Source organism: Metopolophium dirhodum, chromosome 1 (genome assembly GCF_019925205.1).
Source record: "Metopolophium dirhodum isolate CAU chromosome 1, ASM1992520v1, whole genome shotgun sequence".
Taxonomy (NCBI): Eukaryota; Metazoa; Arthropoda; class Insecta; order Hemiptera; family Aphididae; genus Metopolophium; species Metopolophium dirhodum.
Genome location: NC_083560.1, coordinates 115,018,975 through 115,046,880, shown reverse-complemented (window position 1 = coordinate 115,046,880; position 27,906 = coordinate 115,018,975). Strand labels below are relative to the sequence as shown.

Sequence of the window (27,906 nt, the reverse complement as noted above, 5' to 3'; positions counted from 1 at the left end):
GCCTAGACTATTGACTATGTTGACTATGAATAATACATTATTAAACCCGAGTTTAACCAAGGTCTAAGAATTAAACCAAGTTTATTGAAAGTGACGATGACTATGAATAACACTGTAAATGTTTATAAAATAAAATTGTGCCCATGGATTTTTAATATTTTCAAATGTATTTTTAATTTAATTAATTTTTCACTGTAACAAAATAGTAGAAGCCTTGTATTAAATTTTCAAGCTTTTTAATGCAACAAATAAAATTGTATCGACTATTGTATTCCAACTATTGGAAATTTTAAATTTTGACCTCCCAAATGCACTAACTAGATTCACTTTCCCATCGAACAAGATACTGTTGAAAAAAATCAAAGCAGTTTTACTGCTCCAAAATTTTATATTCCCCTCTTGAAAAAATTCCATAACGCTAATACTGCCCATGCATTTGTTGTCTCCGTAATTCACTCTAATACAAAAACTAACATCACACTATTTAAACTAATAAACGAAAATTTGCTATGTAGTGCTTGTGTAAGATTACAAATACATGAGTCCTCTTAGTACAGTTCCATCACCAGAAATCGAATTTTTTTTATGAGTTATACTAAAGTAAAAGTAAATTTTGAAAAAAAAAATCAATTATTAATATACATCTATATTCTATACTAATTAAACAATACAACAAATCAAAAATCCATGTCCTACATAACATAGAAAAGAGATTAAGGAATTCAAATATGTTTTCAAAATTAAAATAAGGCTTTTGGTACTGGGTGAACTTTTCTTCCGTTTTTTTGGGAGTTTTGTGGCACATGGGAGTTGAATATTTTTTTATCACAAAATATAGTGATGTGTAGTTTGTACGTTACTGAGGTCCAAAAATCTTACCCGTGGTTTATCTTTAATTATATAAAGCGTTTGGGGAACTCACACACACTAATGATCAGTCACACGCCACTAATGATGGATGTACAATATTTCCTAAATACGATCCCTTCAAAGTGGTTCGCTTTCGACAGCCTTAACTTTTAATTTATCAAACATATAATATAATATAAAACAAGCTAAAAAAAAAATTCGGGGGGCACGTGCCCCCAGTGCCCACTTCCTGGCTACGACACTGAATTATATTTATAATGTATGCTGCATACATTTAGTAATCTCAATATCAATGGTAAGATTTACTCATACGCTGATGGCACAGCCATTATAGTAGGTACCTTCCTGTACTCATCAGGCTGAGCTAGGTCTGCGATGTAATCTTTCCATTTCCGTTGGATGATGCAGAACAGCTGTCGCATTTCTTGGGCTATTCGTTTTTGCCCTATCTTCACCAACATTTTATTGTGAAGATACAGTGGGAAAGAACATGTTACTACTTGTGGTATCGGCCAATCTTTGGCCACCGCTCCCACATACCTCTTAAGCGCATCTATTCCAGCAGGTTTTTTCCGTAACACTTTCGGTGCCGTCAAGGCACTGATCACGTCGTCGTCCACTATCCCAGAAAACGGTTTTTGAAGTTTGGAAGCGATGGTCATAGATGAGACAGCTATCTTGTGTTTGGCGTGCGCATCTCTCTGTCACGGCCAGAGATACGTTCCCGCCCATTGGTCGGCGTTATCTAGGGGCGTAGCAGGTCCGTGGCATGTGGCTGTTGGAACACCGCCTCCCGGTCGTGCTGATTGTCCTTGTGCACTGCCTAGGACTGATTCTGCCGTCGCTCCTACGTGATCTATCACCTTTTCCAATTGTGATAAAATCTGTTATAGGCCGAAGGCCACAGCACGAGAGATAGAGCTCTCAAATTATTGTAAAATATAGCTACGTTGTAACTGAATATTTTTTTAATAAACGATGTGGATGTAGAGAGAAGGATGACCTATAAGGTAAAGTTTTCCCCTCTACAGTGCCACAATAACAGCACAAAAAAAAAAAGGTTAATGACTCTAACTGGGATACAACTTGGAATAAATGCGAAGCTGATATAATTTAGTATCTAGTTATACGAGTATACGACTCACTCTCTTTACGGATTACCATGACCTAGGTTGTGGATATATATAAAGCGTTTGAAGTATGTAATACTCACTTCCATAGGCATCGCCGTACAGTGCGTATACGGTGTGTGTGTACAGTCACAGTTAAATTGTCCAGTTGTACGTTATTATATATTATACTTATACATAATCATATTGTCGTGTTATTATTCATTTATACTAATACTTAAGTCATTAGTACGTCAAGCTTCACTTTCAACAGGTTATGGGCCTAGACGCACAGTCTAGTGAATTCGTGATCGAAGTATTTTTATATTTGTATTAACGCAGAAAACTACAATCAGTCGGAGATACCTTGGATTTCGGCAAAACGGCGGATCAAGGTACAAGGTAAAATTTTGTTGGTAAATTGATATACAGGTCAAGTATACGGGAGCCATCAGTCATGGAAGACTCGGTGAAGATAACAAAATTATGTGCGGAAAACGGGCCGTTGAAGGTCATACTTAATGCCTTGGAAGTAGGTGGTATAGTTTCAGGTAATAGTTTCAGGAATGAACTAAACCTGGTTTACCTATCAAAAAGTCGTCGGAAACAGAGACGAACGAGGATGCCAAAGCACATTGGCAAAAGTATACAAATGCTTGGCTAAAAGCGGAGGTAAATGTCAAAAAATAATAGTTACCTCAGTGGACGATGGTCCATTACACTATTTGATTAACTGTGAATCTGCATTGGAAATGTGAGAGAAACTGCTAAATATTTAAGAGTAGAAGTCTGAGGCAAGTCTGCTTCAACAGAAATTTTTCAGTTATTCAAGGGAACCGACAGATGACATGTCGACGCATGTTTCTAAATTGGTCAATTTAGGAAGGAAACTGAGTAGCGGGTGAACCAGTTACGGATAACATGGTTATGACAAAAATTTTAATGACACTACCATTATAGTTGTGTTCATTAATAGAGCTGCAGCAAATAGCTCAACTTCAGTAGCCCAAATCCCTGAAATATAGGTAATTATTTATAATACTTTTATAACAGAATTAATTTTATTTTTTTGAATAATTAAATCATAATTTAAATTTGCTATAAACTGTATTGTAGTATGTAGTTGAGTGAAATATAAAACCAGTTGTAATACAAGTAAATAAAATAATAGGATATATTTCTCTGCCCATTTATTAATCATTCAAGAACATTAAATTGTGTTAACCATTCTTTCCAATAGAATTGCTTATTAATAGGGCTGTGAATTTGTAGAAAAGTGTATTTTTTGGGGGGATTGTGAAACGTAGCTATGCAAGTACATAATTTGAATTATGTAACTACGAATCCATTTATGAAACTTATTTTGCATTTTTTGACGTTTTAATTTTTTAGGTCATTTTATTGCATTTTTAGTTCATTTTCCGTAGTAAAGAGTAAAGACTTAAAATGAATAAGGTACCCGGAATTAAATATCTTTAAGTTTGTTTTGTTATTTTAATAAACTTAATACGAACAATTTTTTTTTAAATGTTTTAGATGAATAGCATTAACTTAATGCAAATGTAAATTCAAATTCAATCAACATTTTTGTTACTTTTTTTATTTATAATTTTCTAGTGTACCAATTAATATATTAATATAGGATCAAAATATACGTCTTATGATAGTTATTATGGTAGATAACAAATATATTTTATTCCTACCTATACATTACACACTAAAATAAGTACTAAGTACAACTGTACCTACAACTGCAGTATAAAAATAAGTATTTTGGTAAATTTTCCAGTAAACTTTTTTTTTTATTATTTATTAGGGGAGAGTGGGGCAGATTTGAATGAAATTCACATTTTAATTTTTTAATTTTAATTTTTTTAACAAATTTTGAATTTGATAATTACAATCTGTAGTCTAGATGTTTGTGAATACTATTTGACTCATAACAACCTCATATATTAAATAACTAATTTAATTTCTAATTATGAAGTCAACAATATTTTTATTCAAATGTGCCCCATCTATGGGGTAGATTTGAATGTGTCTTATACAATTAAAGGGGCACATTTGAATTTTGAACATAAATAAATAGGTACTAAATTAAATAAAACATTTACTTTATTTCATCATAGATATAACACAACATAATACAGTTAATAACAATAGGAACATTATAGTAATTATATGCTTAATAAATTTAATATTAGTTGTTCATAAAACTAGATAATATAGGAACATTGTTGAAACTACTGGTAATTATTACTATATTATAAGTTTTAGTATACACTTAAAACACTCAACAACATTTTTTAAAACTTAACAATGTATAAAATAGGTATACCTCTACCTATATTTAAACAAAATCATAAAAACTTATAAAAACAAATGGATAAGGTTTTACCTCAACCCATATTATAATTTTCAAATTAAACTTTAGGGAAAACCAAGACTCCTTTACTCCGTTTTGTGTTACCTGAAACTTTTGGCTTTGGTAATAATAACTCAATAACTGAGTGTGGTATCTGGTCTATATCGTCTTCATCAGGGTAAACAAATGTGCAAGGGTTAGGTTAGGTTATTAAAATCTTCTACACATCCAACAAAAAAGGTTGTACTTTTCACTGTATCATATTTAACCAATACAAAGTCGCCATAGGTTATTCCATCCAAATCAGTCTTTGAATTGTCATCACTGTCATCACTAGGTTTTTCTGATACTTTATCAAATAATTTTTTTCTACAGTTAGGGGTTTAGTTGGTTTAGACAATTTCTTGATAACATTTTTCTTAACTTTTTTTTTCTGGCGTTCAATTGTTTCTTTTTCAATTTTGTCTTTTTCAGGGGTCTCTGTCAATATTCTTGCAGTTCCTTTCTTGCGTCCTCATCTTTGTTCAACTCTAGGTCCAGCTTTAGGATAAGGACGAATATCTTCTGGAGTAGTAACTTTGTCTTGAGCATGAGAATCTATAAAAAAATAAATAAATTAACAAAATAATTTTAAATAAATCTGTAATATATTTATCTCTAACAACTATTACATTTGTAAATATTTTAGCAATATCCACTCTTACCCAAATCAGTATGTAGAGTAGGTGACAATGATGTAGGCAATATTTGTGGTTGCTCTACAGATGTAGACAATGTTTGTGAATGCTCTGCGGATGCATCTGGATTTTCATGGATTGGCGGTGCAGGAAACACCTGTTCAGGAATTGGACGGTCAGTTACATATTGTAACGACAAAAAACACCAAGATTTGCTTTTTTGAAATATATAAGGTGTTTTTATTATTACATGTATTTATAATATTTGTAGTGTTCGCATACAATATTTTCTTTTATATGATATTATTATGCTTAGTCAAGCCACAGCAATATTAGGTATGAGTTATATAATGGTATTCAATACAATATTTTCTTTTATATGATATTGGCTCTTCGAGCTACATATGTTATAATCGGATTGACTCACGTAACCGACGGGCGGTGGCTGGCAGTTGTCCGAATAATGATAAAGACCGATAAGAGTGGTTGTACAGTGGTTAACCTGTGGTTACCCTGTGACCAACTTGAGGTGGTGTTGCACAGCAAGTCGGGGGATATTTTCGATTTGCGGAGCGGAGCGACGGCGCCGAGGAGCGTAGCGACGAGTGCCGCTAGCATGGCATCACTGTACGATGTTTTTTCAAATTGGTGTCACTGTAAAATGCTGGTATATGCTGGTATGGTATTGTGGTATAAGCTGCCTTATCATTTTTCGGACAACTGCCCCCTACCCACCGACGGGAATTGACTGTCTCCGCGATTGATAACAATAATCCTCGGCTCTTTGATAGTGGGTGTAATCCTTGGTGGTAATTCGGCGTACTATATTCAACAAACGGCTGCGATCGAAAATGTTGGCGGCGGCCACGGATAATATACTAAACGGTCAAAGCATTGTACCACGAAGGGGGCGTGGTTTCTAATACCGTGACGTCATAATAGACCTCTGTTGTCTGTAATATACTGATATCAATATTATTCAGTATCATAATGTAATGTCTTATGTGTTTGTTAAGTTTGTTTTATGTTTTCAAGCAGACAAGTAGTTGCCAGTTTTCAGTTTTCAGTTTTCAAGCAAAGTAAGTTCCTAATTCGTAAATATTTAATTTTTAATTAATATATTATTGTGTGACATAAATGTGACGTGTCACAAACTATTATGGGCCGTATGGCGTATACATAGTCAATACTTAAGAATAAGTAGGTATCACATAAGCTATACTTATGACTCAGATGTTATCCATAAACGAGACTATGGCTAAAGAAAAGAAAAAAAAAAGTATTGCTTAAACTACCTTGCATTGGTTTTAGTTACTATTATACATTTTGTATTTTTTAATTATTAAAATTAATTTAAGGAATACTTATTCAAGCATCGAATATGTCACATAGGGTCAACTCAACTTGTTAGGAATATAGTATATCATAATAGTATTATTATTATGTCATTAAAAACTTTTATTAATTTATGATATAGATGCCAGGTACTAGGTGTGCTGTAGCTTTGTGTTCCAACAGTTTGCAAGTGACTAAGAAAAAGGACCTTAACATTTCATATCATACATTTCCTAAGGATAAAAAATTGTGTAATCTTTGGGTTAATGCTTGTCGACGAAAAGATACATGGAATCCAAAAACTAGTACAGTTTGTAGCATTCATTTTATAGATGATGATTTTGAAGTAGATCTCCGCAGTCAATTGATGAACATTAAAACTAAAAGAAAATTAAAACCTCAAGGTATGGATAATTTTTGATATTAACATTTTGTTTTAACATACAATTTTTTTTTTGTAATTTTACCTCAAATTTAATAATAACATATATGGTCTAAGCTAATAAATGTTGTGTTAATATGTTAGTGTTTATATGTGCATATCACCGCTAAATTTCTATGTTTCATATTAATTTGTATATAGCATATTCTATCGTTGATTGCTCTAAATTTCTTGACCCAAGGTAATAGTTTTTTGTTGATTAGGAATCCTACTCCATTTTCATGCTTGTTATTTGTAATACCTCCATACATTAAGCTCATATTTCCTGATGTAATACACTCTTCACCCAGCAATCTAGTTTCCTTATAATATTATAATATATTATAAGGTACACATCATTATTAATTATATTATATGTATATATTTTACAGCTATTCCTACACAATGTTTGAAAGAATGTTCTTCAGATATTTCCACACAAGTGACATCAAGACAACAACGTGCGAATAAACGCACAAACGAAAATATTGTAAAAAATTTAATCCTACCAACTCAAAAAATTGAAGATGAATCACCTGAAGATGTACATCCCGTTATTGAAGATAAGTATGAAAAATTAAAAACAAAATATAAACATTTATCAGAACTAAAAAGAAACCAAAAAAACCGTATAATCATGTTAAACAAAAAAATCAATTTACTTTCCCAAAAATTTGGAGAACAAACTAGCCAAACACATTGCTTAGAAGAAGCTTTAAAATCAATTTTTAGTAAGACTCAATTAAGCCTTATTACAAAACAACGAAAAAAAGTTATTTGGGGCACAGATGATATATCAAAGGCTTTTACAATAAGATATCTAAGCAAAAGGTGTTATATTTATCTTAGAAATAAATTACATTATCCTCTTCCACATGTTTCCACATTAGTCAAATGGGCTTCAAGATTAAGCTTTCGTCAAGGCATTTTATCGGATGTCATTAGAATAATGAAAATAGCAGCACTTAACTTCAATGAGTTAGAAAAAATATGTGTCATTCAATTCGATGAAATGAAAATACAAACCGCTTTTGAATATGACAAAAAAAATGATCAGTTAATTGGGCCATATCGCCAAATGCAAGTAATTATGGTTAGAGGCTTATTTAAAAATTGGAAACAACCTGTTTATGTAAACTTTGATCAAATCGTAACACCAGAAATCCTTTATGAAATTATATCTATATTACATGATAATTCATATAAAGTTGTTGCATGTGTATCCGATTGTGGAGGTGCTAATATAGGCTTGTGGAAAAAATTAAATATATCTATTGAAAATACTTATTTTTTACATCCTACCACAAATGATAAAATTTATTACTTTGCAGATGCACCTCATCTTTTGAAACTCACTCGCAATTGGCTAATAGATACAGGGTTTGTTCTTTCAGATGGTTCAAATGTAAATTCAACACCGTTAAAAGAGTTATTAAAAATAACCAAGTCAGAAATTTCTACTTGTCATAAATTATCTGAAAAACATATAGAATGTGTAAAGGCTGAAAGGCAAAATGTGGGATTAGCAGCCCAACTACTATCACATAGTGTCGCAACAGCTTTATGCCATTACAAGCCTGGATATAATAAAATATTATCTGAAAATACAGGAAAATTTATTGAAGTAATAAGTAATTGGTATGACATTATGAACTCATATACATCTACTGAAACACTATGTACAAAGAAGGCGTATGGCTTAAATCTTTCAGAACAAAATAAATGTTTGGATAAAATGCATGAATTAATATTTTCAATGAGATGTAATGGAAAAAACACTCTACAAACTTTCCAAAAAGGAATTTTGATATCTATAACATCTACTAAATTATTATTTGAAGATCTGAAACAGAAATATAACATAGATTATATCCTTACACATAGGTTGAACCAAGATTGCCTTGAAAGTTTTTTTTCTACTATTCGAAGCCGAGGAGGACTTCATGATCATCCTACGCCATTGAATGCAATTTATAGAATAAGAATAATCGTTCTCGGCAAAAATCCTGGAGTTGTACAAGAAAAACTTAATATTGAAATGGAACATAATAACACAAATGTAGAAGAGTACTTAGTAGCTAATGTTATAGCAACTGCAGATATTAAAATAAATAATAATGAAAATGATGATGAATTATCAGATAGTAGTTTATCATCATGTGAATCATCTCAAAATAATTCTGAAACACCAAATGAAGAAGATGGTTTTATTTATCTTTCCGGTTGGCTCGCTAGGAAATTCAAAAACAAATATCCTCATTTAGGAAATTATACTAAGGACAACAAACCTGATCATTCCTATAGTGCACCAAGTTGGCTACAACATTTATCATATGGAGGTTTAACAGAACCCACTGCGACTTGGGTTGAAAAAGCTAAGGTTTTTGAAAATATGTTCAAAAAGTTTCACAAAGACAAAATTAATCCTGATGCTAATATTGTCAAAAGGCTAACGAAGCTGATAAAGAAAAAATGTTATGACATGCCTGAAGATTTGATTAAATCATTTGTCCTTCAAAGAACTTACATTAGAATAAAACAACTTAATAATAATTTAATTGCTACACAAAAAAGACCTTACAGTGATACAGATAGGAAGTCAAAAAAAAAAATGAAAAAAATTACTACTTAGGTAAATCTTCTTCTTCTCTTCAGTTTTTATTGACCAATGAGGTCTCTATCCAGAGCTACTGCTACTTAGATAAATACTTTAATATATTTTTGACAACATTGTATTATTATTTTTATAATGGATTTAAATGTATTTATAATAATTATTTATTTGTATTTTATGGTTTGACTTAATAAATATTTTGCACGGTTATATACATAGAATATTTTTCCTTTTTAGCTTGAACTTAGTATAATCAAAGTGTTATTCTTTTCCCAACTATTATCAAACCAATTAGTTACATTAGGTAAGTATATTGTTTAATATAATTTTTTAAAAAAAGCTAAAAATTCTGTTATTTTTGAAGACATAATATATAAAGTTTGAGATTAAAATATTGAAAAACAGAGTTCAATGTGTTCTGTAGAATATTACCCTTTATTAGTTAAAAAAAAATGTGTTTGATTCTACAGAATAGGATCATTATTTGTGTGGACTAAATTACATTGGAATTGGGCAATTTAAATTATGTTTCAAAAAAATTAAAGAAATACACATTTAATTATAAGACCTTGTAATGAATAGATTTAAATATTAAATTTTTTCTAGTAGACGGTGATCAGTATAATATAATATATAATATCTGTTTAAATATCAATTAATATTGAGAATAATTTCGATAATTAATGTGTTTACTGACTTTACTGTTTATATTGTTATTTGTAATATATTTTGTACATCACAGAATACATCGCGGGAATGATGGGTCTATTGTGACGTCATAATCAGTAATTGTTTTTGATTGGCTAACAGCGCTTGGCTTCGACCGTTTAGTATATTATCCGTGGGCGGCGGCAGGCACCCTGCACGCTCTGACCCAATGAATAACAACGGTGTGATCGGCAGCAACAAACAAACGTCGCACGGTGAACAAAATACCGGCGCGTATAATATTATAATTAGCGGCGGTATAAAGTGTCGGCGATAGAATCGGCAGCGACAAACAAACGTCGCACGGTGAATACCACAGCGGCGTGGGTAATCGGCAGCAACAACTGTCAACGGCGGCGGTACAAAATAAATGTTAGCAATAATCGGCGTGATAACAGTGCGCGTCAGTGATCATATGATTCGGCGTATTATCACGTTTCAATAACCGCTGCTAAGACGGACAGGTAGCTGGTCAATACGTTTGATAGCGTATTACTACCGATCCGGCGTATAGGGTATGGCGGTAAACCCTCTCCGGCACTGTAGGCGTGAGTAGCTTGCCAATACGCACAAAGACGTATTACTACTCACACCGTCCAGGTAGGGAGAGGGGTACAGGCGGCGGTAGTCGGAATTATATTAAGCGAGAACGGTATCGCATGAAAGAGAGACGATAGCAACAGTGCAATTGATCGGACTGGGTGCGTGAATTCGTTCGTGGCCCTGAATCAGGCCTATATATTTGTAGTTTGTTGCAATCACGTGTTGATTAATACCTTGATTTGCATCGACCATGTTTGGTGATCTTCTTGTATGATGCGCATGATTTTGTAATGGGCGGCTAGGTGGAAAAGATGTTGTTTTGTATTCTTTATCCATTCCTGGTAATGGCAAAGCGATTAAAAGCTTCTCCGATGAGTAAAGTTGCCGTAAATGTCCCGTCGCAGAGCGCGCACACCGTTGCGCACTCTGTGCGGCGCATGTGCGATTAGCATAAGTTTGTCGTTTCGCGTGTTTTACAATATGATTGTTATTGTCGTGTTACGAGTAGCATGGTATACGTCAATAACACTGCCTACAATACTTTACGCGGCCGGTAGTTTAGGTATTTATGCGTAAAGTGTTAAAAAAGACGTACCTTGTGCAATAATGGTACCTACTCCATGGATACTAGCATCGTCCACCAGATGGCGCATGCAATACCAATTTTGTCTCGTTACAATATGAAGCAGCAAAGTCTTCATCAGTAAAAACAAGTCTTGAAAAAGGCCATAGTCCTGACTTTTTAAATGCTTTGGTAATGTTATGCTGGTTGAATGATTGTATGAATGGTTCTTTAGTAAGATGTGACAAATCATGGATCTTTAATGTTTTCCCTGGGTTCATAGCCATCCAGTCATTCATTGATATTTTCATTTTTGATTTAAATGGGCCGAATATACCAACATCAAGTGGTTGCAGGTGTTGAGTGCAATGTAGCGGAAATGTAACAAGGATAATTCCGTTCTCTTTTGCATATTTTACAGCCTCAAAGGAACAATGGGATTCATGATTATCCATAAGTAAAATTATTTTTTCTTCGTTTGAACACCTAGAATACTTTTTAATATGTTCTAATACTTTAACAAACAACATTGAATTTATCCACGCACTTGTTGGTGAGTTAACTAAACCTAGACTTCCAAAAGGTGCACCTATCATCAAAGTGTCATTAAATCGAGCTCTTGGAAAAATATAAGCTGGTGGTAAAGCATGTCCAGTGGCACTCACAGTCATCACTACGGTTATCATCGAACCTCTCTCAGCTGACACACACTGTCCGACTTGCTTGGTTCCTTTTTTTGCTACTATTTTAGGTGGATCTAATACTGTGGCCACCCCAGTCTCATCAACATTATAGATACGATCACCAGACATTGGATATTTTTGTAATACACGTTCATATAAATCAAAAAATTCATTACATTGGTTTTATTAAAAGATGTTGCACGTGACAAGCTAGTTTGTTTTCAGGCTTTTTTATAGCTAAATCTACGTGTCTTGTCATGAACCCAGTGAACCAGTCAATTCCAGATATAAGAAATGAGTTCCAGGAAGGAGGAACTTCTATATTACACCCTATGGCATAATCATATGCAAGTTTTCTAATTTGTTTTGTTGTTAACCCATAATTTATCTTTGAACATTTGACTATGTATTCGACTAGTAACAATTCCTGTGTTTGAGTAAATACTTGTTTGACACTATACTTGGATTGGAATTTAAGCACTTCATTGTTGATCCAATTACCATCAGCAGTCTTCATTTTCTTCACTCTATAAAATAGAGTTGTGTGCTTAATATTGTTGTCTTCAGCTGCTCTTTTGACACATTTACCATTTTTTATTTCTTCAACTGCTGTTTTTATCTTGACCTCTAAGTCAACTACCTTCTTTTTTTCATAATTTCGCACTATATTCTAAACATACAAATGAAAAATAAAAAATAAACTTTGAGAAATATTATATTTAAAAAATATTCAAATCTGCCCCATAAATGAAAATTCAAATCTGCCCCATGCCAAAATATTAACGAATAATAGCAATATAAATTTTAATAACTATAAATAACGTATGTACATTGTATTACTAGGCAACAACATTTTGAATAGGTATACATAATTCAATACTTACGATTTCTGATCTTGGTTCCAAAAAAGTTCTTACGGAACCCGCTATTTTTTTTTTTAAAAAGTCAGTTAATCACATTATCATTTTTTCTTATCACAAAATTGTCAGAAAATGCCAGATAATCACATATGGTCTACAGAACAGTGTAACCAACATACCTTATTATTTGTATAATTATAAATAATCTGTAACAAATTATATTAGACAAATTCAAATGTACCCCGCATTCAAATCTGCCCCACTCTCCCCTACTTATTATGCTAGATGACAAATATATAATATGTACAAGCATTTTATTCATCACACTTACACACTAAAATACAAAGCATAACTATAGAACTGTACAACAATAAGATTTTCGGTAATTTTTTCACTAAATTTTTTTTTCCAATTAACTTTTTTGATTGATATACATTTCCTGGAATATCATCGTCAAGTTGGATCTTTATCAAAATAATGTTTTAAATATGACAAGTTTTGCCTTGTTTTCATAACTTTGCCTTTATACATTAGGACACAGGTTTTAATTGAATTTATAGAATCAATAATATAATAACCAATTTTTGGTTTCCAGGGAAGTTCACTCCAACCTTATTTGCGGTCATCTCTCTTGAGATTTTTAAGTAAAACCTTGTCATTTACATTAAACACTATCAGTTTTATGGCGTTTGTTGTATGAAACTCGTTGCCGTACTTGAGCATTTTCGATGATTGTGTGGACTTAATCTTCCATTATACTCCTTATATTTAACATTTTTTCAAATGTTTTATTAAAAGCAACTTTATCAAATATGTCATCATTGGATATGATACTAAGATCATGAGATATTAACATGCCTTCTTCGATTGATTTTAAATTATAAATATCAACAGGCAATATGGGTTCTCTTTGATATAAGACTTGGAAAGGAGAACAATTTGTTGAAGTATGTTGAGTCGTACGATGTGCAAATAGTACAGCTTGCAAAATATAAGGTCACTTATTAGTTATTACTATTATCTATCCGGTCCAGGTACTGTGACGTCCGTAGCAACACTCACAGTTAGAAACAAAACAAAAACGCAACAAACTAACAACGTTATTTTTATAGTTCTGTTCTGGCGTTTAACTTGTCGGGGGGAAGGATCGCGATAGTCCGGCACAGGTACTGTGACGTTCGTGGCAACACTCACAGTTAGAAACAAAACAAAAACACAACAAACTAACAACGTGACTGGTGTGTAGTGTAGTACTGTCAGTGTTGCCATATCTGAATGGTTCACGGTTGGGGGAAAATGTATGAAATTACCGTATGAGGACCGTACACTGGTTTTTAAAAAAATACCAATGGACCGTACAAGGTACAACCAATTTACAAATATGATAGTGTTGTTAATAATTATATTATCTTTTATCACTTTAATCACTATAATTCATATTTGATAACCATAAGCTAATTAACAAACAAAAATTGAAAAATACAGTCATAACCTATAACTACTATAATAAATTATAATATGTTCATAATTAATGTTTTAATTACACGTGACTAGTCTTATAAAATATAAGTTTTAAATAATAATTATTATAATAAAAAAAATAATAATTTATTATACACTAAAAATAATGAATAATTACAAACATGAATACATTATTATCAGATACTATAATATCACTTGCACACAATGCCAATGCCAATACATTTTTGGATCATCACTCCAGGAAAATCTTCTTTGAAACGCCTAGAAACAGAATTCCATTAGCCCATCATTGTATTGCAACCATCAGATGCAAACCCTATGACGTTTTCCGATGGTATTCCTTCTTTTTGTAATGAATTTAGTACTTCATCATAAATTCTTACTGCAGTAGCACCTTCATTTGCAGAATTACCATCTTTGAACAATTGAACTAAATCCAAAAATTTTGATTCTATTTTATTTTGTTCGCTATTAAAATAACGAATACATATGCACAACGTTTTTAATGTTCCTACATCAGTGCTTTCGTCTATTATGATGCTAAAGTTCGTTTTTTTTATATAATTTACTAGATCTATTTTTTGATTTTGACCAATTACATTTTTAACTAAGTTAGTGCTTTCGGTTGTACCCAAATGAAGGCCTTGGGCAATCTTGGAATCTGGAAAAGCATCTTTCAAAACTTGAGTCAAATGATCCATACTGTTGAACGATATATTGTGTTCAGCTATAAATCCACATATTTTTAGTTCAGCTCTTTTTATTGCTTCGTCATCTTTCTTTATAGCTGTTGTCGAATATAATCCTGTTTTCATACCAGTTATGGATTTTGCTGAGGTTATATGTTTCGAACTTCTCATGTGCTTCTTTATAGTAGTCAATTCTGAAACCATTTGTAATCGGCATAACAACAATATGCTTTCAAATGGTAATCAGGTACAGGCCAATTTTTAAATTCTTTAATTGATCGCCATTCATCTCGAAACTTTTGTTTCCTATGACTTAATTCCTTGGACTGCTCTCCTCTGGGTGCTTTTGAAGTTAATTCTATATCTGACATATCATACTCTGAATCCATAGAATCAGTCATGATGAATTAAAAAAAAAATAAATAATTTATTTGGCTAAATATCACTATAACTGATGAACATCAAACAACCACAGTAAAAATTCCATATATGTGTTATATATTTAACAGTAAATAACCACTGTAAAAATCCCATATATGTGGTATATTTCACTCTAAGAGTCTTATGTCAGTAGGTCACCTATAGGCTTATATGATACATTATCATTGATAATTTATAGGGGTTGACTTTAAAGTTTACGCTATATTTTTGAATTTAAGAGGGAATGTCGGGAGTCAGTATATGATAACATGGTGATACGTTATCAATGATTAGTAAATAAATAAAATTATTTAATAATAATGTCTTATATGTTAACTTATGAAAAAATATAATATAATGTTAATTATTTATATAATATTACAAAATAAACAAATATTATATCATAAGACGTTTTTTTATAAGAAATTTTCAAAATACCGTATTATTCTGACATTCTTTACCCGTCCGTCCGCAGACCGTACACATGCCAAAATTATCGTACGCCCTCAACCGGCTCCGTACGTATGGCAACACTGAGTACTGTCTACATGGGGACGTTTATTTGACACACGAGAAATTTACAATTCATGGCGTGGCGCCGTCGGTAGGTATATTAATATAATATTAAAACAAAATAACAACAGAACAAAACAATATGTTCTAAAAAATAAATTAAATGACGTACTAGCTAAAAATGTTGGTTTACAAAACATAAAAACTATTAGAAATATTCTTCTAAATACAAATGAAAACAATGGATCAATGGATATTGAATTTGCACCATCTGATATATCAAATATGAAATATGCCCCATTAACCTCAGTTGACGTGGAACGCTCTTTCAGCAGATACAAATCAATTTTAAGACCTAACCGCCGCACATTTAAATTTGAAAATCTCCAAATGTACATTGTTTCAAACTGTTTCGAAGACGACTGCAATGAAGATGAATAAATTGAAGTACAACAAAAAATATGTTATGTAACAGAATTCTATATCTTTATTACTTTTTTTAGATGATTAAAAATTAATTAAAAATACACATTTTTCGTTGTTAAATATTTCATGATTTTTAATACATATTTTGGCAAAAATAACAACATAAATATTTACATATTTTGACTTTTTTATTACATAAAAATCCGCGTCCTAATTATTACACAATAAATTTGATAATTTTTTTGAGATAATAGCTTCAAACATTTTTGGCAAAATTGACATTTTCGAAACTGGTCTATAGTTTTTCAAATTTTGTTTGTCACCTGATTTATATATGGGAGAAATGAAAGATTTTTTCCAACAAAGAGGAAATGTTCCACTGGATAGAGACAAATTAAATAAATAATATAAAGGTTTAATGAGAGTTTTACAACACATTTTCAAAAAAATTGTAGGAATTCCATCGGGCCCAATACTTGCCTTGTCATTAAGTGAATCAATAAAATCTATAATTTCGTATTCATATATAATAAATGAATTAAAACTAAAATTATGAAACTGATTATAAAATAAATCATTATTATAATCGTCTATAATATTAGTTGTGTTAGTTGTGTATACTGATGAAAAATATTTAGCAAATAACCTAATGGTATCATTCATATTATTCGCAGAAATATTGTCCAAAAATACTGAAAGAGGAATATTAGAACTATGTTAAACAATTTTAAAGCAATTGTTGATTATCTTGAACATAAAATGAATGAACAATCCGATAAAGATATTGCTCAAGATTTTGGTAATAAACTAATAAAGTAATAACTGTTCAATTTAATAGTTATAAACTAATATTTTTTCAGGCATATTAAGTTCTGTACAAAAATGAGACTTCATTATTTTTCTTATTATTCTTATAGATGTATTGAGTATAATCAACATATTAACTAATAGTTTACAAAGTAAAAACATTTGAAACATCAAGAACAGATGAAGAATTCCATAATATTTGTTAGAAATTAGTTAAATTTTCTGATGAAAATAACATTGACTTACAAATTCTAACTATTGGTAATTATATATTTATTAAATAATGTTTATTTTAAAAGTAATTTAATTTATATTTCGGTTTAAATTTATAATAAAAGGATCCAAACGTCAGTTATTTTTGTTCTTAACAGTTATCTTGCATACATAATTTATATTACAGTATATTATTACTATTATTGTGAATAGTAGGTAACGTAATATCATAATATTGTTCTATGGTAATATACTAATATCGTCATATCGTCATGTTGATATCACTGGGAGATAATTTATAATCACGAACGATACCTACTCGATAATAAATTATCGATAGGACGTCATAGACGATAGACGGTCGACAGCGATTGTAATTATGTACTAACAGCTGTCAACTTACTGATAACCTCGTGGCTCGTGATTCGGAAATTGCAAGTGTTTGTTTTAGCTTTTTAGCGCAGTTATTAAATTTGTTATTCGATAATCAATATTCATAATGTTTAGTGTTTTTAGTAATAATAAAAAAAAAATAGTCCAACCAGTGAAACTATTGATGATCCTGGTCCAAGCACATCACGTAGTTTGTGTGAACGAGAACATCAAATTGTTGCCTACCTTGACATTGAAAATGTATGTACCAGTGCCTCTCAAATTTTGAATTTAGGATAAGGAGATAATATAGAAAATGGACCATACAGCCCTATTTTGGCTGTAAGTACTATCTTAATTTTATTTTATATTAATTTATTATTATTATTTTTGAGTGCTTCGAAAAATGTTATAGGTACTAATTATGAAACATACAATTTAAATAAACTTATTTTTTAGTGTGCAGTTAATAACACTTATAATCAACTTCTTTGCATATGTTTAAATGCTTTTAGGGCTTATCCAAAAACAAAGTTTGGGAAGCAATATAGATCTTTTAATAAACAAATTTTAGTTGAATGTGCATGGTTAGAATATGGCACTACTAAGCTTTTAAATTAAGTAAAAAAACTGGAAGTGTTAAATCTCAAGTCATAAGTGCTCACTATAAAATTGTAACAAAATATCGCATGTATATTTTAAATATTATCGAAATAGTTTTGTATCTTGCAAAACAAAGAGTTTCATTTTGTGGTCACCGTGAAGATTCTGATTCATGTAACCTAGGTACTAAATTTATACTACAAAATATAGACTATAAACAATAAATAACATAACTTATAAAACTTTATTTCAATATTTTTAAGGTAATTTATTGGAACTTTGCAATGTTTTCTCTAAATGTGTGTTGAACTTTAAAGAGTATCATGATAAAAAAATTAACTTCACTAGTTTGAAAATACAAGAAAGTATTCTGCAAATTAGTTCAGATAATATAAGAGGTCTAATGGTAAAATTATATGTAGTAAATTTTCTTTTGTAATAAAAACTCCCAACATCACTTGAGGTTTTGTTAGTTTTTTTGGAAGTCAAACACAGTCAGGCAATATTTTGAATCAGTTAATGCCTTTTGTTTATCAGATATTTTTTTGTCTTGTTAATGTTCCTATTTTTTATATGCAAATCATATACAATTTGTATTGTGGTTTTCTCTATTGGACTGCCTATTTTATATTTTTTACATACATCACACTGATTCTTTTTTGGTTAAAAAAAGGATAAATTAAAATTATTATCAAACATATATGTGTCGTATCTTAAAGTTCCATTTGATACTTTAGGATCTAAAGTGGGTTTTTATTTTATCCAATCCAAGTAAAGTCTGTGCTTTTTTGATATAGATGGTCCATTTTCCAAAAAATATTTTTATTGAACTTTCTCTTATGTAATGAGATTACAGTCGGAAAATTATTTATATTATGCTCTGCGATATATTTATACACTTGTGAGATTTCGACCTTTTCAAGCGCGATAAGCTCTCTACCTAATTAAAATCAATTAAGATAAACAACTGCGCTTACCCGCAATGAACACCAATATGCCTAGTCCATCGAACAATTCGAATACTATTAAAATGTCTCTTAATGACAAATTATTAGCGTCCAAACATTCATCTCAAAACCTCCCGCCCAAAACCCCAAAATATCAAGACAGTCCCACCACCAATGATATAAACAACACTCAACCTGCTTCAATTTCTCCAACCAACAGCTCTCAAGTTAAAAGCTTCGCTGAAACAACATCTAACTCTGTTACACCAAAAATGAACCAAGCTATTGTAATGAACTCAATAGACGGAATTAAACAAATTAAATACATAATTGCGCTTAGTAAAATTACTGACGCAACCAACATAATCTCCGCGTCACGTTTATCCAATAATAGGTTTAATAATGTGTTTTTCTAAGAAACCAACAGATAACTAATGACATCATTAATATGCATTCGGCCATATTCATCGATAACATCGAGATACCGATTCGCAAATTAATCAACCCGGCCAAACGTATTATATTATCGAACGTCTATACCACTATACCGGGAATATTATTATTATAATTATCTATAACTCCATTATAAATGCACTAGGGACACTTGGTGTAAATATAGCATCATCAATCACGCCGCTAAAGGCTGGTTTCCCACTCGACAAATTCGCACACATCACAAGTTTTCGTAGACTTTCTAAAACACCCGGGGTCGATCGTCATTGTCTTAGCGCATATTCATTACAGACGACACCGTAACTTGCTATCTATGTAAAAAAACAGGCTATGTATCATACTCGTGTAAGACGATATTCACTGCCTTCCCTCCGTCAGAAGATACAGTCACCTCTAATAAACAAACAATCACTAATACCTCTTCTCATCATATCGTTGGAAAAACCAATAGTATGAACGTGACTTGTGATCCTCCCATAGACAACGCAACTCATCTAACCGATGATAAAACTCAAAATACTAGCGAGATGCCTCATAAAAATATTGATCAAATCACTCAAGATGATAATTACGCAGATATATCGGACTCACAGGAACACCAAGCTATTTTTAAAAAGTTAGCCCCCGAATCCACATTCCCATCAGCGCCATCCTCCCCACGCTGACCTCTCATATACCTGAGTTAGTTGTGGATGTACTCACTGTTAAAAACAGAAATTCAAATAATCACACCAAGAAAAAATCTAAAATCAGATCAAGTTCAAACTCCTCAACGAAGACTACCGATAAATTAATTGACCTTCTTGAGCCAGCGACAGCTCTCGTCCAAAGCAATGACTCCCATCTTGACCTAATTTCGTTCAAATATATTTTAGATAAACTTCTCGAATAAAAACTTAAACATACATGATCTGTGCAATAGTATTGGATCCAAAGCTACTGACGTCCTTGATATGGCTGAAAAAGTAAGACCATTACTGGTGGACAGAAAAATAAAATCTAGAATATCCAGATTTACTAAACTTCTATTTCAATCATTACCACACTCTGAAGACCCCACTATACAGAGCCCCAACCTGAATCAATCCAACCAATAAAACACTACCCAAAACCCTTTCCCTACACATAAACATGAGCACTTTATCCAATGGAACATCAACGGCTTCTACAAACGTTCAACCGATATTAACCGTATTGTCTACAATTTTCAACCACAAATGTTTTGCTTCCAAGAAACTAACCTTAAAGACAACCATACTGCTCACATCAAAAATTACTCGGGCTATTATAAAAACAGATCTGTCACCAACAGGGCAAGTGGAGGCGTCGCTACCTTCATTAGTAATTCTCTCGAAAGCGAAAAAATCCCTATACACTCTGATCTTGAAGTAATAGCTACGTAAGTTAAATTCCAAAAACACTTATGTGTATGAAATATTTATATTCCTGACAGTAAAACATTCTCAAAACAAAATCTCATAGACATCATACGGCAACTCCTCAAGCCCTCCGTACTTTTAGGCGACTTCAACAGCCACAATATAGCATGGGGTTGCTCCCACACAGACGACCGTAAAAAAGCGGTTGAAGAATTTCTTGACGACGAGGACCTTTTTCTCTTCTTTAATCAAATAAAAGTTGTTAATTTGTGTATCGAATTTATTTATTAAATTGATAATTTAAGTTGATTCAACACCGCAGTCGTCTTATTCTTTAATCAACTCATAAATATGGTGTTTCATATTTTTTATTTTCAACAAATTTCACTTCGAAACTTTTCAGCTGGTAAATACGCCTGCCTAATACGTTTTCACTATCTGTGTCATGCTCATGATTTTGTTAAAGGTTACTTTCCACAATATTATTTAAATTATATAAAATTATATTGATAAACTATCCCAGACATTGTAAAACCCATGGCTATATAAATAGGAATGATCGTAACTTTCTGATACGCAGGTATCATGGCCGCCATTAGCAGTGCATATTATCACTTCGATTTATTAGTTGACAAAACAATATAAATTATTAATTCCATGGCTAAATAAATCACTGCCGGCTTAGATTCCTATCCATGCTAAATCATGCAATAAGGTGGTGCGTGCGCAGCCCATAACGAAAATGCGTCTAAATATTATCAATTTGTACATATTTTGTAACAGTTGTATACTAAGTAATTTTATTCGGGAACCAATTCGAAGTTGTGTACTGGAAAGTATTTTTTTGGAAACCAATTCGTACACTTTATTTTACCCTGGAACCAATTCCACATTCCCCGGTTCTATCAGTTCTATAGGTACATATAATAGTTAGATACTATTCATAGACCCTTATAACATTTACCGGTTTTTCACAGCATATTGTATATAAGCTTTCATTAATTGGCTAAAATCAAATCTGTTGCCATAATATAATATGATTATCAAAAAAACACATTTCTATAGTAAATATAGGTACCTAAATAACATCAATTAATTAATCGGTTTAATGTAATTTTTATGTAATATGGCAATAAGAAACATTTTAACTCACCTTGTAAAATCATTCCCAAGTTACGGGAAAAAAATATACAACACTCGAAAATTATATCCTCAATCAATAAATCAAGTACCTGTAACCTATTTTACGGATAGTTTTAATCGATACAAAATATTTCAACCATGTACATCTGAAAATTATAATCCAATTTCAATGAACGACAGCAGTTGGGCATTCACTGAAATGTATAGAATAGGATATCCTCTACTCTTCAAAAATGCAATCAAGATAACCATGTTACGGTGGCAACATGACCCCGAATTTAACCTCGAATCATTCAAGAAAGGAACTAAACAAGTAAGAATTGGGTAAATAATAACTTCGCTTGTTAAACACATTTCAATCTATTCAGACTCATTGCGACAAATGTACATATATTTAATAAAATATTCTATGCATTCAAATTAATGTTTCAGAGCACTTGTTTCAAGCTAATGTAATTTTACTAAAATTTGAGGGAATAGTTTAATTTAAATTATAAAGTTAATTCTTTCAATTACCTATCAGTTTTCTTCTTACAAAAAAAAAAAAGAATTTGAAAAACAACGAAAAGTATATTGTATCTATATCGTACCTATAAATAAATGAATTGTAAATTTCAAAAAGGGCTCATATCTGAAAATTAAAATTTTTTAGGAAACCAAAAAACTGATTTAATTTAAAATTTTTTTTTATTGTACCAATTTTTTTCTTAGATAATTACAGACTATTATTTAATGTTATGTCCATGTAATATAATATTCTTGAAGTGAAATTTTATTGGAAAAGTGATTCTTGAAGTTTTCAGAGATGAGTCCTTTTAAAAATTATAGATGTAGTGATTTAAAATCGAAAATACCCATGTTATTGACATAAAATTGTACAAAAAATATTTCTTGTACATATCATTTTATTTTTATAAATTATACATATAAAACAGAAAATATAATAAGTAGAAAATTATCTCCTCGACATTGAAAAAAAAAAAAAAATAAAGTTTTCATGTACTTTAAAATTCTTCTTCAATGTCTAGCTGTAATGATACATCTGTCGGCCACTGCAGAATGCTTTCATAGAAATTTATGTTATCTTCTGGTATATATTGCTTTAACTTCTATAGATCGTTCATTTTTAAAACATTAATCGGAAGTTTAGAGGAGTAGCAAGGAAATGCTTCAATAGTAGGGATGCTTGCACAACTACCTTTTATTTTTGATAGGATAAAAGATTCATTACTTATTTCATTGTCAATGAAGGGACAACATAAGACTTCAACTGATTTTATTGGGTCAAATATGAATTCAAAAAAAGTCGACACTTAAAAATGAAACTTTATCCTTTTTGTCCACTTTTTTCACATAACATCTTTCCGACAGTGACTTGTCTTTGAAATTAATTTTACACCATGATTTGAAGTCCATAACGTCAGAATATGTTATTGTTTTGACACTAAACTTCTTGCTCGCGGTACTGCTTAGTATTAAATCTACATATTGTTGATGAGTAAACAACCAACCGTCTCTTTTAATTTTACGCTTTATAAACGCTATATATTCATTCAATAAATACCTAATAAGAACCATACATATACCAGTGTGTACTATAGCAATATTTCTTGTTATAATAAAATCATATTAATGACTGCATACACATAAAACTATTTAGAAAAATAAATAAAATATTAAATTTAAATTAAGAACCCACTTGCAGCTGTCTCCAGTTTTCCTAGGCGCGATGATTTTGCCAGCATAGTTTTCATGAAGAAGCCCTTTTACTTTTACTTTTTTAATAACTTCGTGTTTATAACGATCAGTGTTTCTCACACCTTTTTACTTTCTTTTGGTCTCATAATTGGCAATCTCCAAACTGCTGGGTTCACTGATATTAATTATTAATGTACGAGTACGTTTTAAAACAACAAATTAACTGTACAAACTGAACGCAACTGAACTAACGACCGAGGAGTGGTAATATTGTTTTTGTTTACATTATAATCACGATAATAACGATGGCTTTCGACCGGCACGCCAGTAGCAGTCAATAATAAAAATAAAAATATCATATTAAATCAACAAATTCGAAAAATAGGATGTTTTTTTCATCACGATAGAAACCAGATTTAGGCCTTTTTTGCTCATAAAATATCGGTCTATATGTGTAAATGATAAAAACGTGGAAAAATCTATTTTGATCAAAATACGAGATGGGCCCTTTTCGAAATTTACGATTCAAATATAATTTTGTTGGTTAACGGTTTGAATAAGAAATATTCAGTTTTGTTTACTAGTAAATATTTTGTATGTGACACTTTAGGTTGTATTGATTTATTTCGTGTGGATATTACACAAAATAACATACCTAACAGATAAACTTAAAATGTCAAAACTAAAAAGGTGGGCAAATGGTTATCGCTCTGCTGTACAGTAGGTTACAAGAGGGGGTCACTGTTATGTTAAATTTGAATTCAATGATAAAATATCATTGTATAAGAACAACGAATCTGAGCGAAGATGGTCAGACAGCGTATGGTATTAAGTAATTTATATATAACCTATTTACGTGGAACCTTGTTTTAAATTTTCAATCCTTAGCTATAAAAGTTGAACATTTTATAAATTTTTAACTACAAAATAATTATTAAATTTTGTCAAAATTCGAACTTAAAATGCTTATAAAAAAAATTGTGCCTATGTATTTTTAATATTTTTTTTTCAAATGCAAACAATATATCAGGAGTCTTGCATTAAATTTTCACGCTTTTTTACCTAACAAATAAAATTGTATTGTTATAAAAAAACTAAAAAAATTGAAAACTGACAATGTTTGTAAGCAGCTCAAAAAGAGTCAAATTATTTTCAAAAATGTATGGTGTATAGAAAAGGCCAATATAAACATTCAGTGAAATTTTCAAGTATCAACAGTCATTCGTTTTTTAATTACAACAAAATAAAGAAATCGTTACATGAAAAATCGAGTGAATATCAAATGTTGTAAAAATATGAATTACAAACGGACATAAAAATTTAATTTGACTTTCTTGTAGATATTTTTTTTTTTTGATAAAGGTAGACAAACTTATGAGGATTCTTGTATTACATTTTCAAATCTTAGATTTAAAAAGAAAATTTTTTATGAATTTTTAACTCAAAATAATTCACAAATTTTCGTCATTTTTACGTATTTTGTTAATATTTGAACTTTAAATGGCTTATAATAAAAAATTATGACCATGGATTTTTAATTTTTTTCCACTGCCTTTGAAACAATATACTAGGAGCCTTCTATTAAATTGTCAAGCTTTTTTAACCAACAAATACAATTTTATTGATATTTATAGAAAAAAAACTAAAAAAATGGAAACTGAAAATGTCCGTAAACAGCTCAAAATAAATCAAAATATTTGGAAAATTATATGGTGTATAGAAAATGCTTATATAAACATTCAGTCAAAATTGCATGTCTCTACGGTCATTCGTTTTAGAGTTGCACCAAAAACCAAAATCGATTTTCTCAAAAACAGATTTTGCGTCAAAATTCCCATTTTTCCTTAATTTTTCTTTTGTTTTTGACGGCGCTTTTGAAAATTACTGGGAAATGTTTACTTTTGACCCCCCAAAGTACCAACTAGATTCATTTACCTATCAGAATTACTGTTGAAGAAAATCTAAGCCTTTTTACTGTCCTAAAAGGTGATGACAGACACACAAAAATAAAAAAAATACACATCATTGTAAAATCAATACATTCATCGTTCCACTCAGAATCTAAAATGAAAATATTAATAGATTATTGGTAACAAAACACAGAAACTCTAAATCTATATTAAAATTTTACAGATTGTCAAGTTAAGGTCCTTTTTTTGTATTTCTAGGAATTTATTCCATACCTAGTGTTACGTGAACAGCCGTTGATCACAGATCGCGGGAGTTGCTCGATGTTTTTAAGTTATCGGACCTGAGGGTTGACTAAGTACAATATGTATTATTTTGAACTATTCGTACTTAATATATTGCATACAAAACAAATTATATTATACACACTTGTTAGGGGTGGTCGCGACCAGTAGGGGAATAATGTTTATATATAAATAATATGACAATAATATAAGTGGTTGACAGCCGACTCACGAAACTATCGGATATTGAATATGGTGGTTCATACTCCGGGATAATGTTGGTAGTATGATGGTATAATATGAATGCGTACTTGTAGAAAATAAAATAATTTTGCCTCACAATAAATGACGGTACGGCACGTCACCGTTAATCGGACAAGACTGTAGGTTGGACGGTAGGTTCGCCGGTAACCGTAACTTTTATTTTTACTTCAAAACTGGTCGTGATATTAAGTTATGCAATAACGATTTATGTCTGTATACGACACCTAAACTTAACTTCTTCTTTTGAAACCCAATCACCATATGTTGCATTGTTTGGTTGTTGTAACCACAGTCCGCATGTATGATTAGCCTTTAAACCCCATTTCAACATCATGGTGCCGCACTGGTCATGTATAGTTCGAATTCTGTTAAATATGGATCATACACCTCATGGTAAAACCATGCCTGGCACACCCTTATTTGGGTCAGGCACAAGACTTATATTTTTGATATTCGTTGTTGTCCAATTTTCACGCCAATCCTTTGTGCCATCAATGTTTGATTTCCAGCTTCTTTGCTGTACTCCGGAGGGTTTTCTTGATTTTAAATTGAGGTTGCGTGTATTACTCAATATTTAATATAATAGCGAATATTGCAAGGTAAATAATATTAGGTTGAGTTTTAATCTCCATTTATAGAAATAGTCACTTAATTTAGCAAGGTCATACATTAAAGTACTACTACCATATTTAAAATTCCTCTGGTGACGATCGTAATGTCGTCGGCAAGTTTAAACTTCAAGCCTTTTTGTGTCGGATATATCGTGTAGATACAGATTAAATATGGTTGGAGCCAGTACTGATGCTTGGATGAGGCCATTATTGGCCATGCGCCACTTGCTTCTCTTGTGACTCTCTAAAACATGCTAGCGACGGTTAGTGAGCATGTTGTCTAAACGTTTTAATAGATTTTTACATGGTATGACTTTATTAAACATACTCATAGTGTCTGTCTTCAAACAGTGTCGTACGCCGAAGAGAGGTCGACGAATGCTGCACTGTACTTGTTCTTCACCCAATCATGCCCATAGTTAAGAAACTTTGAAACTCCTTGAAAAGCACGGTTCATGCCTGGGATGAGTTGTTTTCTGAACACTCTGGGGACATGTTTCTTCGCTAGGTACTGATTCGACATCACCAACAAAGCGTTCGTAGGAGTTTACTGTCGGCGGTATCCATTGAATGATGTGGTATAGCATATTTGTTCCATTTTTCCTTTCTGAAGTTCCGCCGTGGATTTAGTTATTACACGTATTAGTGGTACTTTTAGACCATATTCTAAAATTACAGGTCTATGTTGGCTATGGAGAAAATCCCGTTGCATATACCTTGTCACAATAGTTGAGCCATCTAAGCAAGTCCTTGAGTATGCTCCTCGAGGTGTGTAGTCTTTTCACCCTTTCTTGACCTGAACGTTTCCTTATCCTTGGCATTATAGATGAGATCCAGATTATTCAGAGTCAACCATTCGTGAAGGAATTCACCATTTTCTCCACTTTGGTAATTTCCCCTTACACTGTTGTGGCTGTTAAAGTCCATAGGATATAGATATAGGCGCC

The 27,906-nt window shown here is 31.4% G+C and overlaps 1 pseudogene; it reads right to left on the bottom strand.

The window, feature by feature from the left end:
* Nucleotides 1–14,420: 14,420 nt before the first annotated feature.
* On the bottom strand, nt 14,421–15,319 carry LOC132952215 (uncharacterized; annotated as a pseudogene).
* Between the last annotated feature and the right edge of the window lie 12,587 nt (nt 15,320–27,906).